The 14,762-nt window shown below is 39.5% G+C and overlaps 2 long non-coding RNA genes across 2 annotated transcripts in view; both read left to right on the forward strand.

The window, feature by feature from the left end:
* The first annotated feature begins 1,463 nt into the window (after nucleotides 1–1,463).
* LOC146498714 (uncharacterized) lies at nucleotides 1,464–2,026 on the forward strand. The gene is made up of 2 exons (XR_014870111.1): nucleotides 1,464–1,677; nucleotides 1,972–2,026. It is a non-coding gene; the product is annotated as an uncharacterized LOC146498714 (long non-coding RNA).
* A 4,360-nt stretch (nucleotides 2,027–6,386) lies between these two features.
* LOC146498715 (uncharacterized) overlaps nucleotides 6,387–14,762 on the forward strand; it is a 74,869-nt gene continuing 66,493 nt past the window's right edge. Inside the window, exon 1 of the long non-coding RNA XR_014870112.1 lies at nucleotides 6,387–7,550. This is a non-coding gene — a long non-coding RNA (uncharacterized LOC146498715). The remainder of the gene's footprint in view (nucleotides 7,551–14,762) is intronic.

Below are 14,762 nucleotides of genomic sequence, written 5' to 3' on the forward strand. Positions count from 1 at the left end.
TCCTTTGACTACGATGACCTGGATGACTGAGAACCTTCACAGACATGTCATACATGTTCTCACATATTCTTTTGCTGAAGTTTCAAAATTTACAGTGTAGAATTGTTGGTTTATTATAAAGATCATCCCTCCCGTTGAGACGTGGCTTAAACCATGGCTCAATAGAGCGGCTGTTTTGTGTAATGATTTGGGAAGAATGGGTTTTCCTGCTATTTTCATTATATCATCAGTGTCTAGTATCAGTATCAGTGTCTTATCTGTAGTTATTTTTATTCAATTCAATAACTGCACAGCACTCTCTGTATATAGTAACCACTGTCCTTGATGTAAATATGTAAATGTTTCTGTTCTGTGTCCTATTTGTTTGTATATGTGTCTTTTTGGCTGCTGTTACAACCAAATTTCCCCTTGTGGGACAATTAAAGGATTATTCTATTCTCTATTCTAGTACTGCTCCGTGTTTCATCCTGCAGTACAGACAGTGGGATGGTGTGGTTTTCATGAGTTGTTAATAAGACTGTGGTTGCTACGGCTGCTGCTTTTGCAGCTTTATCAGCAAAATTGTTTCCCTTTGTAACTTCAGAGTCATCCTTCTGATGTGCTGCACATTTGCAAATTGCTAAATGTCGTATCACATAAGGAGTTTTCTCCCATGTAAACAGATGTGTGCCATGATAAAACCTTTCTCCACACACTAGAAATACGAAACTAATTTCAACCCTCTGTTACATCTTATTCACGTATTTTATAATCCAGTCATTTTTCCAAATCTAGTATCAACTAATTTGCATATCAGCTCATAATGCGCTAAGTTGACAAGTCAACAGAAATGCACGTTCAAAATATTATCACAAAAGAGAATTTCCTTCATACAGTAAATTACTTGTGTTGCATCAATCAGACTGAAAGCATGTCACAATGTATTAATCAGAATCAGAATACTTTATTAATCCCGAAGGAAATCAGGGTTACAGCAGGCAGCACGCTAATGGTGCATGCACACTTACAAAGGAACCTTCTGACCAACTTTACACACAAACATCACATTGGGAAGTCATGTCAGAGAGGTCGGCTGATGGGAAAAAACAACGAAAATACATAACATGAGGTAAGAGGAGGAGAAAAAAAACTCCACTCAGACTGAGCTCCTAGTGGGAGAACAGTTTGATAACAGAAAAAACACCTCAGCACAAAAAGCACATGACTATCAATACACCAAAGAAACACAAGACAAGCAACAGGGGCGGGTAAAGGGGAAGAGCGAGCCGGTGTAGACAGCGCATCCGGTCCTGCAGCGTGTCTGCGCTGGTCCAGTCGACTGCCATGCCATTACCAACTAAATCTATTGTCTGATTACTGCTTGGTCATCCCAGATTCTCTCTGTATTTTTATTTTTTCTTCTCTGTTTTTGTAAATGACCTCATTAATATTTGGTAAAGTGTTTTGTAAAGTTATGAGTGACTATTATATTGTTGGAGCGGATGCTTTTATTTTGAAAGTCACAGAGCGACAAGGTAAATCAAGTGGCGTAAACCATATGGCAGAGGCGCGAGTTTTAATGCACAGAGAGAAGGTGTGCTCTATGGTTAATGGACGGGAATGGGAAAAAGAACGGCTGTTAAGGTGCAACACTGAGTTGAAAGCAGTTTCTTAGCACCTGGTTGATGAGGGAACAAGGTTTGTAACAAAGTTTGTCCTGTAGATATGCATTTTGTTGTTTTAGGAGCATATAGCTGCTGACCACTACTAAGCATAAAGGCTAAGTTTTCACCCACTAGAGGGTGCTAATGTACCTCGTCATGTTTAGGCAGCGATGCAACGATTTCACTGTTATATGCAATAATTTACAAGTTTTAGTGTTATTTGTTATGTAAGGTAAAGAGAATTAATTTGTGAATAATGAATAAGTCAAAAGGTTAAAGGTAACACACTGTTTGATTTACTAATAGTCTTTTATTCTGTATGTTGTAGCTCTTACGGTGTGTTCACATACACGGCTGTTTAATAAAAGGATTGTGAACCATCAGTTTGAGAGACCATCTTTTCAACCGGGGATGCTACAGTTTTCACAAACGTTTCACCTATTGTCCTGCAAGCTGGAGATTCAGCATTTGATAACAAAATTCTGTTGAGTTTTTCTTGCTTTAACACCAATGAGAGATATAGGTGCATGTATAGTGTGTGCTATAGTGTAAGCTGTTCTTCATTGCATGTATGTGTGTTAGTACACTTGCATGCAGGGCCTGTGGGCCTGTCTCACCCAGAAGGGCATTTTCTTAACAGTTGCCTTTCTCTCACGTGTGCTAAGAAAGGCAAATGTGCTTGTAGCAGTTGTGAGATTATTATGCTGTTATATATTACATTATACCTGTAATCAAAACGAGTGAATCATGACACTGCTGTAGGCCACATCATACTTATTGTGTAATCAGTGTGTAGTTTTAGTTCACATCATACTTCTGAGTTAAAAGAATGTGAAAATCATTAGATTCATTAGATAAGTTTGTATTATCCTACACTGCTGACTTACTGTGAGTGAGTTACACTGTTTTCTGATAGTAGAGACAACAGAGCACAGAGTCACCTCCACCTTTGTTGGATGCAGAAAAACAAGGAGCCAAGGTCATAACTCAGGCTCACTGGGAGTTAGCAAGAATGTGTGTGCTTAGGGTGTGGCTGTGACGCATTTTGTATAGCTTCTTTCCTTTTGTTTCGTAACTTTCTGCCTTCACCTGAGAGGGTGCGCCCTAAGTATGTGACCTCAGGTCTCCGTGATTAGAGTTAATTTAAAGATAAGTACGATGATTTCATTTATTGCTTGCAGATCATGCACTAGACGGTATTTTGCAGTAGCTTTACTTACCACTTAAACAAAACATCACTCTTTGTTTTATTATTATTATTATTATTATTATTATTTTAAATTCTCCTTTCCCAAAAACAGAAAATGAAATTGTAGTCGTTCTTTACTGAGAAACACAAAACCCGTCTTTCTTTTTCTTTCTTTTTTTTTTTAAAGACAAAAACTAAGTTTGAACTTTTCTGCCTTATCACCTAAAACAAAGCAGACAACGCAGCTCTCAGCTGGCTCTGAACCTATCATCATCAAGATCGCATGTTGAGAGCTACTTCAGAGGTCACAGTACTCCTCACTCAAGCAACACGTCAAAAAAACAAAATAAAAACAAAACAAAAACCCTCAGCTCACTACACATTGAACAACAGCCAAGACACAACTGAAGATGCTTTTCTGTTCTCTTTGAACTTTAGAATAAACTTCATCTATATTTGTAAATCATATGCCTAATCATTATGTGTCACTGTGATCTACAAGTATGGTCACAAATTTTTTTATTTTTCAAACCAACAAAACAAAAACAAATTGCTGACGGCATGAATGCTTTACACACATAAGTCAGGATGCAGAAAAGGCTGCTGCCAAAGACAAATCAGACAAATCAGAAGTGTGAGGGAAAGAAAGAAAAACTGAGCCCACAGACAGCTGCGTGCTTGAGCTTTAATAGCTGTTTCCTTCCCTCTGATGTGTTCCTATGCAGCTCCTGCTGTACAAAATGTGTAACTTGCTCATCAGCTTACAGTGACCACATATTTAATTCAGCTTCTCACTCTTGTAGCTTTAGCTGTTGTATACAGGCTTTAGCTTATTAGTTGTTAGTATAGGTGTGCTCTATATCTCAACAATGTCTCATCTAGGATGACAGGTTTTCAAGCAGGTCACCTGCACTTATGCACTTTATTAGTTTAGATATTTTCTTTATTTTCTTCATCTCATATGTCGTTGTACTGAATTTGAGCAAACCTTAAGCTTGATGCAGACTGCTTTTAACAATTATCCACCTCACATCATAACTGACTAAGGTGCCCCTATTATTAATATTATTTCATTATTAATGCTATTACTTTTATATAACAGCAATAGTATATTACAATATTTTATTTATATTTTATTTTGTATCCACTAAGGGCTGCGGGTGATCTGCAGTTTCACTCTTTCCCAAGCTGGAGACATTTTCCTTCTCACACACTTTCCTTGGCTGAACGATGGCACAACTTTAATATACCGTATGCGTCTCTCTATTTCCTTTAAAATGTGTTTGTGTGAATTATCTGCTTTCATTCATTCAATTCATTCTGGGCATGGTCGTCATCCCGACTATGCTTCATTGTTAATACCAATTTACAGGTTGTTATCCTTGCTATTATTAGTTTGAATACATCATCATACATACATCTAATTTAATTTAGCCTCTTGTTTACTTTATTCCTCTTATATTTATATGTATTCAGTTGGGTCTGTATCCAGCCCTTTTTAAACTTCTACTTTGATCTCTAATCTTTTACTTGACAAGGGATTATTATGTTCTTCCTAGTCTGAACTGCTTCTTTGTTTCTTACAGTCACGTACAAAATGTCCCTCTTTTCCACACCTCCAGCATGCAGTGCTAAAACCACTGCTTGGTGTGTGTCTAAACCTGCCTCGACCTCTTGCTGTTCCAACTATGCATTCCTCTGTCTTTCTTTTGGCCTCTGAAACCTCCCCTGCAGCCTCCACTGAGAGCTGTGAGAACAGTGTCAGCGTCAAGGACAAAAACTGAGAAAACTTTCTTTTTCACTGTCTGTGCATGGTCAGCATATTGAAGCGCCTCATCTACTGTACCTGTATCTTGTGCTACACAATATTTTTCTACATGAGACCTAATGGGTGGTAGTAATCCTTTAATGGAAGCACATTTAAATTGTTTTTTCTTTTCCTCTTTCCTTTTTTTGTTTTCAGCTCTCTTTTCAGTTTCGTTTTCCCATACTTGGAAAAGTCTATACCAGGGGTCTGCAACCTTTAACACCCAAAGAGCCACTTGGACCCAGTTTCCACGCAGAAGAAAACACTGGGAGCCGCAAATACTTTTTGAAATCTAAAATGAAGATAACACCGTATATAATGTTTTTTTTTTTTTTACCTTTATGCTTTGTGTGAACAACTAAAGTAAGTAAGTAAAGTTTATTTATTAAGCGCTTTTCACAGACAGGCAGTCACAAAGCGCTGTACACAAATATTAAAATAAACAATACAATCAATAGACATTATACACAATGTAAAAGATCAAATGTAAATAATGTAAAGAATATAAAATACGTAGATCAACAAAAAGCTTGTTTGAACAGAAAAGTCTTTAACAGCTTTGTAAAAGAATCCACAGAGCAACTAAGCTGTGTTGCTTATGAAATTCATGAAGTGCTACAGAGAAAATTACATTTTATTTATGTAATTAACACATTTTGAACTCTTAAAGAAATATAACAAAAGGAAAGACGCTGAACTAAAATGATCCAGCAAACAAAAACTGTTGTGAGCTGCCATCCTTATATCGCCTTTGGGCTGTTGGAGCCTTGACCTGACTTTTAAAAAACAACTGGAAAAAAAGCACTATGCTGCTAAAAAATGAAAAATAGATATTTGCAAAATTCTGCCTAAATATGTATTTTACCTGGTTAATGTGTGTGGCGGGGCGTGGCCTGCAGCGCTGCTTCAGGGGAGGCGGATGCACCTGAGCGGCACCCGCAATCACGCCTCGCCGCCTTAAAGTCTGTGCTCTCTCTGCTGTTGTGTTGTCGGGCTGTGAGCTGAAAAGCTACAGCCGGCTGTGTGCGTACAGCAACCGTGTGTGAAAAGCGGTTGATAAATAAATGCTGAAAAGCGTGTTGATGGAAACATCGTCGGGTCTGTCGTGATATGTTTACAATAAGACTTATGGTCCCGAACCTCTGCGCACAGCGTCTGCAGATCGGGGCTTTCATCTTTACGCAGGACTATAAGCTGATCATCTGTGAGGCGTGAGCGTGTTTGTTTTTAACATAGTTCACGGTGGAGCTGCCGACATAATGTGGATCCGAAGATCCATAACTGACCTACCTGGGGTCGAAAGTCTCGATAACTGCACGGCGTTTCAGCGGGTACACCAGCTTACGCGAGTGTGACGCTTATTTTGAGCGATGAAAAAATATATAATATATATAAAGATATAATTTTATTTTTTTATTTCAAAATCACAATACTCTTCCAATTTAGAACTACAAGTTAAAAAAAGAACTAAACACAAATAAAATACACTTCAGCTAAATACTAATAATTTATTTTCCCAAACCACCGGGAGCCGCAGTATAAGGACAAAAGAGCCGCATGCGGCTCCAGAGCCGCAGGTTGCCGACCCCTGGTCTATACTCTTCCTTACGTTTTAATTTTTTCTTTGGGTCTTTTGTTAGTGTAATTTCTTGTTGCAGGGCAGCTCTCAGCTGGGTAACAGCTGAGGGATTGCGTTTCCCTTCCCAGCTGCGTTTTTTTGCTTTTTGTGGATTTCTTCTTCCCTTAACCTGCTGGTCTGGAAAATCCAACAGTTCATTTATATGTAAAAAAGGGCACTTAGACTAAAACTGACATAGCTACGTTAATCCTACCATAAAACAATAAGACAAGGTACGACCTTTCCCGTGCTCCTAGGATGTGGGGGTGAACGCCAGAACACCCTGGAATGTACACAACGTTGTTACAGACCTCCTAGGTTGAGACATTCTTTCAATATGCCACCAACTATATACTTCTAAACACAAATGATTACATGCAGTATTCTACCATATGCAAACTTATATCATTAAAAGATTATACTGACTACTAAGTACAATTTTCCATTGACAATAACAATTCTGTTTTTGCACATGTCAAGTTCTACATCTTAATCGTTCACCAGCAAGTATCCGCCTGCTCCTCGATTCCTAAAGTTCTCTGTGGTTGTGTGTTTAGACCCTGCTGGACTTTCTCTCCTTTTGTTTCTGTGCTTGTTTCCAAAACCTTCTCTTCTGACTTTTTTCTCTTTCTTTCAGATCACTGATGTTCTTTATTTTTCCCTCTTTCACTCTATTTCTCCATCTTTCCCTTTATGAGAAACTCTTTCTTCAACTCAGGCTCGCTGTTAATTTTTTCTCTGAGTTAGAAGTTAGCTCGCTGGATTCCACCTACATTCCAACATAAATGAAGACAGAAAACTAAACATCAGTGACTTTTGTAGGGTTACTGAAGTTGGGCTAGCTGGTATATAATGATGTACTAGGTGATCGCTAGTGACACAGCTATGTTAGATTAACATAAACACAGTGAAGCTGGAGGATGAACGCTAACTTTTTTCCACTTGATAAAAGTTAATGCAAGGGTTTCTGATGGTTAGGTTGACAGTGATCACTGACTGTTTTTAGGGGCTTGTTCTGATTAAATAGAACAAGATAAAAAGCATTAAAACATTTTAACAGCACAACAGGCTTGATAAACACAGAGCAGTTTAGGCCCGGAAGCAGGATTCATACATCATCACTTAAAGAACAGCGCTCGGGGCACAGCTAGCTCAGCAGATGCCACATGATCGAAAGGTTGGGTGTTCAAATCCAACGAACAGAGGCTATCCTGGATTGGTAGCTGCACACTGCATCACTGAGTGAATGGGTTAAATGCAGAGGACTAAGCATTTTCCTACAGGATTAATAATGTATACATAAACAATGAGATTCAAGATAAGGCAAATTCGATAATATTCGACACGTCTGAAAAGCAGAAATATCAGTAAAATACACAGGAAGTAATATGACTGAAATATTAATAAAATTAACTTCATATAATCGATGAATAGCACACTTTTGTGACATTTGTCAACACCATTAAAAAAGGGTCAACACCGTCAGACAAAAATCCTGATGGTGCTGACAAAATACCCGACTCTCTCATAACACGTTTGTCTGACAGAAGCCATCTTGCATTTCATCAACTTTGGTGTTGACGCACTATGGTTGTGAGTTTTATCAGAAAGGTGTGTCATAAATGAAATAAAAATAAAAGAATTATCACAGCAGTGGGCTCATGGCATGTGTATCAAACAGGAAGTGGTAAAGGGGTCCTCAGAGTGTAAGCTGCCCACAATAATTCATGAATTTTTTGTACTTTTAAAAAAATCTGATGAACTCTGGACACAATTTTAATCACTTAAAAAATATGTAAAAATACATTTTCAATAGCATATTTTGATATTATATAAGGTATTGACTTAAATACTTAGTGACGAGAGCCATGATGTTTAATTTTACATTACTTTTAATTTTTTTTCTGTATTTTAATATTATCACACCTGCTTGTGGACAATGGATTTTTAAGGTACTGGTAATGTATTGTACCATTTAAAATAAATATATATGTATAAAAAAATGCAAAATCATACTTTTGTTGTATAAACATTGCCTTGGTTTGTCTTTTAGTCAGTTGGGTACCACTTGTATGCATATTTTTAACCCCAAAATTGGGTTTTATCTGGCGAACATGTTTTGTCCCTTATCTCACGAATCACTGATTCACAAGATTTTCAGAAAACTTTACCTGTAGGATTCAAACTAATGGTATCAATTTAAAAATCCTACGTCGCCTCGTTCTCGCATTGACTTGAGTATTGTTACGAAATCAGTTTTACCCCTGTTCTTTTATTCGTCGAGGCATCCAGAGACGGCACCGGACTCAGTAGTCATTTTCACAAAACTTTATTCATCTTCATTTAAGCATGCACTTCTAGAAGGGAAGACGAGGCCAGTGTGTCCCTCTGCAAAATCTTCATCCCTTTGTTAGTTACAGCCAGCTTTATAGAGGCGTCCCCATCATAAAACCGCCACGGTGTGCTGCAAACTCTGTGTCTGTGTCTATGTGAGTGCTCGTGTGTGACTGTGTACGCATACCTGTGTGTATGTGTGTGCACGTGAGTGAGTGTGCGTGACAGTTAAAACACTGTGGGTGTAGGTGACTCCCTAGAGGTCATAAAACCCATCTCCCTTCCAGACCACAGTTATCCAGGTCAAATGTTGAGACCTTTCACAGTTCAACTGGGGGAGGGGTCTCCTACAATCTACTCCTAAGTTCATGACACAGTCAAGGCTTTATCACATTGAGGGCAGTGTCAGTGTCTCTACAATAATTCTACATTCTATGTTAACACATTTCTAAACTCTAAAATAAGCTAAACATTCCTACAAGTCCCCCTTTTTTATCTGCCCTAAGGCAGATAAAACTAAACTAAATCTCTCACCATAATGTTTTCATACTGGGACTCCCTATTTCCCAAAAGTGGCATCCTGGTGTCTGCCTTTGTATCAGATTCTCCCACAGCACGATTGATGAGTCTTAAGAACAAGGCTCTGATACAAGGCACACAACAACACCCACATGTCAAAAATACTGCAATAAAAACAGACAAAGAAACCATAATTGACATAACAAAACCTTTCCATTGCCCAAAGACAGAGGTCATCCACGCTTCCAGCGGGTTATCCACTCCTGAATGCTCATACATTGTGGTGGACAATGTCTTTAGGCCTTCCAGAACTCGGGTCACAGAGCCGTCGGGAACTGTGTTATTTGGAATAAAAGTACAATAGATATCCCCAAACATCGCGCAGATGCCCCCTTTTTCTCCCAACAACATATCTAACGCCATCCGATTTTGTACTGCCATTAAAGTGTTGGACCCAACTGTTCAGCAAGCCCTTACATTTAATGGCAGCACAAAGATCAAATGTATACGAGATTGTGGACCCTTTAACGTAGTCCAACTCTATACCGCCATAATAATCAAAACACTCATCTGATTTACCTGTTTCACTACGTTTGGTTCGCTTCATCATGGCCTGTGATGGTGGAGTCGCTGGAATGGATTCAGACTGAGAGACAGCTTTTTCCACCAGGCCATCAGACTGCTGAACACTTCATAGACACCTCACCTCCACTACTGGAACTTCAACGTCCAACTGCCAACCTCTGTATATTTTTATATATTTTATTTTATTGCTTACTCTATTTAATTTGTAAAATATGTATACACACACACGTAGAAAAACACATTTAGTATACACATCCAGTAATGCATATACTATTATATATTGTACATATATTTATTAGTCTCAGATTTAGCCATTCTTATATTTTGCTTGTTTTATGTTATTGCATTTTTGCACAACTCTGTTGCTTGTGAAGCTCGCACACAAGAATTTCACTCGCATGTACTGTACCAGCATACCTGCACATGTGATGTGACAATAAAAGTGATTTGATTTGATTTGAGTCTGTCTCTGGGCAATTCACTTTTAAGAAAAATCACAGTTACAATAACAACAGTCACACCTAACACTACCGTTTCTCTCCAATTCCCCCTCAACCAGCCTAGAGAAGTTGACATGAGTTAAATGTAGATAAAAGGCTCGTCTGTTTACATCTCTCCCTCACAGAAGGCTTCTCTGCAGAGCATCAAATCTGCATGGCAAAGTGACACATTTTAGGTGATCTTCATCCTTGGGAAAAGTGGTGTCAACTATTTCCCAGTCTCCTAGTATTTGTGCCTCACACAGAATCACAATTCCATCGCTGGACTTCCTCTGCGCTGTCACTTTTGGAGCTTGGCACCTCTTGATCTCCTGGAAGCTCTCTGTGCTATGTCTGCTGTGCTGAAGATGATCTCTGATCCTCCTGAAGCCTCTCTCCTGGCCTCAGCTCCCATCTTGTGGACGATCCTCTCAGCCACTCCTTCTCGTCATGGCACCTCACGACATCTACAGATTAAAAAATAACACTCCTCTCCCCACATGGCTTCCACCATGTGTCAACTCTCCAATGAGACATGTACAAGAATGTTGCACATCTCCAGGGTTTCCCACTTGGAGCAGCCATACTCCAACCTGTAACCCTGTGTAAAAACATTAATCAGCAGTTACATGTTCAGCTTGTTTAACTCCCAGCTCCACCTGGAGCCTGTATCCTGGAAGACAAAGTCTTAAAGTTAAAACAACTTCACATTTGCAACCAACTATAGATCATAAGAGTAATAAAGTATTCAGCATAAAAGACAAGTATCATGTGCAGGTTTTCTCCAATCATTAAACTACAATTATTACCATAATTTGCCTCAGACATGGATCATCCCATGTACTCAGTCAACATTAATGTAATCGGTGACTTCTCTTAAGCAAAGTCACTCCACTCATATATTACTAGGAGCTCAATAGTGGCCAGCTAATGAGCCCCATATTAAACTATTCCACAAACACTGCATCTCTTATTTGTTCTTCTCATGTCACTTGTCCGCTTCAGGTGAATCCTCTACATGCACTCTTAGAAAAACAAACATTAGCAACACAACGGATCATCCTGGTGACCAGGCGCAGGTCGACAGGTTCCAGAGGTGCAATAAAAAGACCATAAAGTTAACCATCCATAGCTGTGGAAAGAAATGACACTAATTTCAACACAGGAAATTTCTCACATGTTATTCACATCATCAAAGTAACCTTCACATTTTCCCAAAAACACAGTGTAACAGCATCACCAACTCACAACCTGTAAACACAGTTTCTTCACACATAAACCCAGAAATCCTCTAGAAGAAAAACATCAACCAATTGTCCTGTTATAAATCACATAATCAAACCACATGAAGAACTGTAATGCTGTAGAAAAGAAAATGCAAATGTTAGCGCTGCGCAGGTGTATACACACTTTCTCACAGTGATCTCTGTGAGCAACACAAGCCCATGAATAACACACCCCTGGTAGATGCACAGACACAGAAAATGGCATTTAAAAGTTAAATCGGTACGGCCAAAGCTCACGCAACCTCAGATGTTGCTGTCATCTTTCTGCTCATGTAAAAAGAAACACATAAATTCATCCACCCTTTTGTCCTGTCTAGGTGGAGGTTAACTTTGAGTCGTGGTCAAGTCTTGTCAGCTTTTACCAGTCAGTCAGTTTGTTTTTATTTCCATCCATTCATTCATCCATTGTTTCTTTGCTGATAGTGGAAACTATCGCCGCATTTGATCTCCACCCTCAGCAAAATGACGTCATTTCAAAAGAAAAAGAAGAACTTTAGGTCGGATTACCTCGCTGAATCCTTCTTAGGCAGGGACTCTCATTTTCTAATTGTCCCAAATAAGTGGCTTTCTCCAGAGCCCATTTTAATGTGGAGAAACTCACTTGCAACAATTTTCTCGACAACATGTAGCACTTTTAATTCCCGACGTGCAGATCTGCTTAAAGAAAAGAAATTCACAAACAAAAATCAGTGCACTGTTCAAAAAATAAAAATAAAATGAAAAATAAAAGATAAAACTGAAAAACATAAGTAAATAAAAAATACAGAAGCCTGGTCGTAGGACTTGTTGCAGAATATTCTTCCTCTTATAGGTGAGAAAACACCAAATCTAAAACTTGGTGCCATGGTACAACTTTCCCCATACTTCAGAAACAAAAACAAAACAAAAACAAAACAAAAAATCTGCTAGTTTCACTCATTTAAACTCTGGCTGCAGGATTCTGTTCACCCCTGCTATCATGTTCCCCAAAATAATACTAATTCAGTCGTCTATGTATCACTTCTCAACCCACTCAATGAACCAGACAGGATGATGGTAACAGTATTACCTACTTAAAATTGTGTTTGATCCTAATGAGTTTCATTACATGTGTGTGTGTGTGTGTGTGTGTGTTAGTCGGGTTAATACATTTTCTATTTCTGTGTATCCTTTTATTCACCTTCCCCCTTTTTTCTGAAACAAAACTCCGTTCACTCCAAATTTTGTTTCAGAAACATCTAAATGAAAAACTCTGTCATAGTCAGGCACAGCTAAACCCCAAATGCTTGCAGGTTACCATCGGCAACCACACTGTGTGTTGTTAACCCCTTCTACAAATACCCTCTTTTGATGTGTGCCACTTTATGTATGATTGTGTGTTATCTCTAGTGCATATCATGTGCATGTGTGGTGTCACCTTTCCATTTTCTCTAACAGTACACTTGCATACCTCAGTGCTTGTCTTCCTCCCCCTTTTGTGGTGGTCTGGACACTGTCAATCCTCCACTTCCAGGCAGTTGTTTGTCTCCCCGGATTCCTTAACCCAATTTAATTCCCCAAACTAAAACAGCAGCCTCAGTCCTCTTCTGCTCCTTTCTCTCCGTTCTTCTCTCCCACTTTTCTGTCCAATGGCAGTCAGTTCTCTTCAGCTTTGTCCCGTGTATCTCTTTGTCCCACTGTCTCTTTCATTGCCATCTCGCTCCAAACATGGCAAATGTCAAACTCAGACAGTCTTCTCAAAAGTCCTTCACACACAGTGAGGTTGCAGCTTGCTGGAAACGCATCTCCATCCATCCAATCTAGATGGTGGATCTTCTCTTTCTGATGTCGTTTGCCCATAGTGCTGCTGGACCTCTATGCTCAGAACTCTGGTATTGTCTCTTGGACTGCTGTCTTGGACTTGATGTTCATGCTCGTGCTTCTGGAACTGCACTCTGTGTCTTCAGGGAGAGATTAGCTTCCTTGGAGCTCGCTTGTTCAGGATGAGGACGGGAAGCTGCAAAACAATTCAGCCAAAAATTCTGGCTGGGTGTTTCTATTTTTTTTGTTTCTAATGATTTTAACCTATAATTTTCTTCCGACTGCTGCCCGTGGAGAATTGATCCAGGTCCGTTCCCCACCTGTAATCGACAGACTGAGAGACTTTCATTATTCACTGTGACTCCAGATGTTTTCATCACTCCTAAAGCAACACATCTCTACTTATTTTGTTTTGAACTCTACTGACTTTAAATCCCAAAAATGAAATTTTTATTTGGTCTTAACCGCAAACACAAAAATCTTCTTGATGTTGTTGTTAATTATTTTCATCCACAACACTCCAAATTATGTTTTCTTTTGTGTCCAGTAGGGGAAGAAGGTGACCTGTAGTGTCACTGCTTCCCGCAGTTGGAGACAATTTCCCACTCACACTTCCACACTTTTTATTTTCTTTGTTTTCATCATTTTCTTTCTCTTTTTTTTACCCAATTGCTTTACACCCACACATTAACCTGTTAACTCACTCCTCCAACCTCATTTTCCTTTCACCCCAACAGCTCTCATACAGTCCACAATCAAATTCCCCATTCATACTTGAATACTTGATCACCTTTAGATGTCAACTTTCTGCGAGACACTTCTGCTGATTCAGGACAACGCCCTGATCAGCACACAGAGCGGGTCCCGTCTGCTCTTATACACCTCAACCTAACTAGGACAATTAGGCTCACAATCTTCAGATCGCGCCACATTTGCCTCACGAATTATTCAAACTGCGGCACGGACTGGATACCGCAGTTTCTCTTCCCCATAAAAAATAAAACCAAATGAAACCCCCCAATTGACTTCACAGTTTGCAACAATTCGTGACACGGCCTCCTGCCGCAATTTCTACACACCACAAACACACTTTTAGACACAAATTATTTTTGTTACTTTAATTGACTCCCGTACTTCAGACGAGACGCCGACTCTAACGGCGCTTTCACACACACTACCCCGTCCTCCTTCTGCATCAGGCACTGGTTCAACTCAGCTCGGAATCTAACCGGCGAAAGCAACCGATCCTGCTTTTATGCTTACTTCAGACTGTGACAGGAACCTCTCCCCGACTTAGTTATTTAAGGAGCCACGAATCCCCAGGTCACCACCCTGGATCTCCTGCCCTCACAGGTCCTAGCCCCGCGTCCGAGACTAGGCAGGGTAACCAAACCCGTGACACATGCAGCTCTCAGCTGGCGACGAGGCCTTAAACCCCGCTTTCTAACTAATAGTAACACAAGTTTCCTGATTTAACGCACAGAGGACGGATCACACACCGCCACTTTTTTCCTAATAACTAA

The sequence above is a fragment of the Neolamprologus multifasciatus genome, chromosome 17 (assembly GCF_963576455.1).
Source record: "Neolamprologus multifasciatus chromosome 17, fNeoMul1.2, whole genome shotgun sequence".
In the NCBI taxonomy this organism is placed as follows: Eukaryota; Metazoa; Chordata; class Actinopteri; order Cichliformes; family Cichlidae; genus Neolamprologus; species Neolamprologus multifasciatus.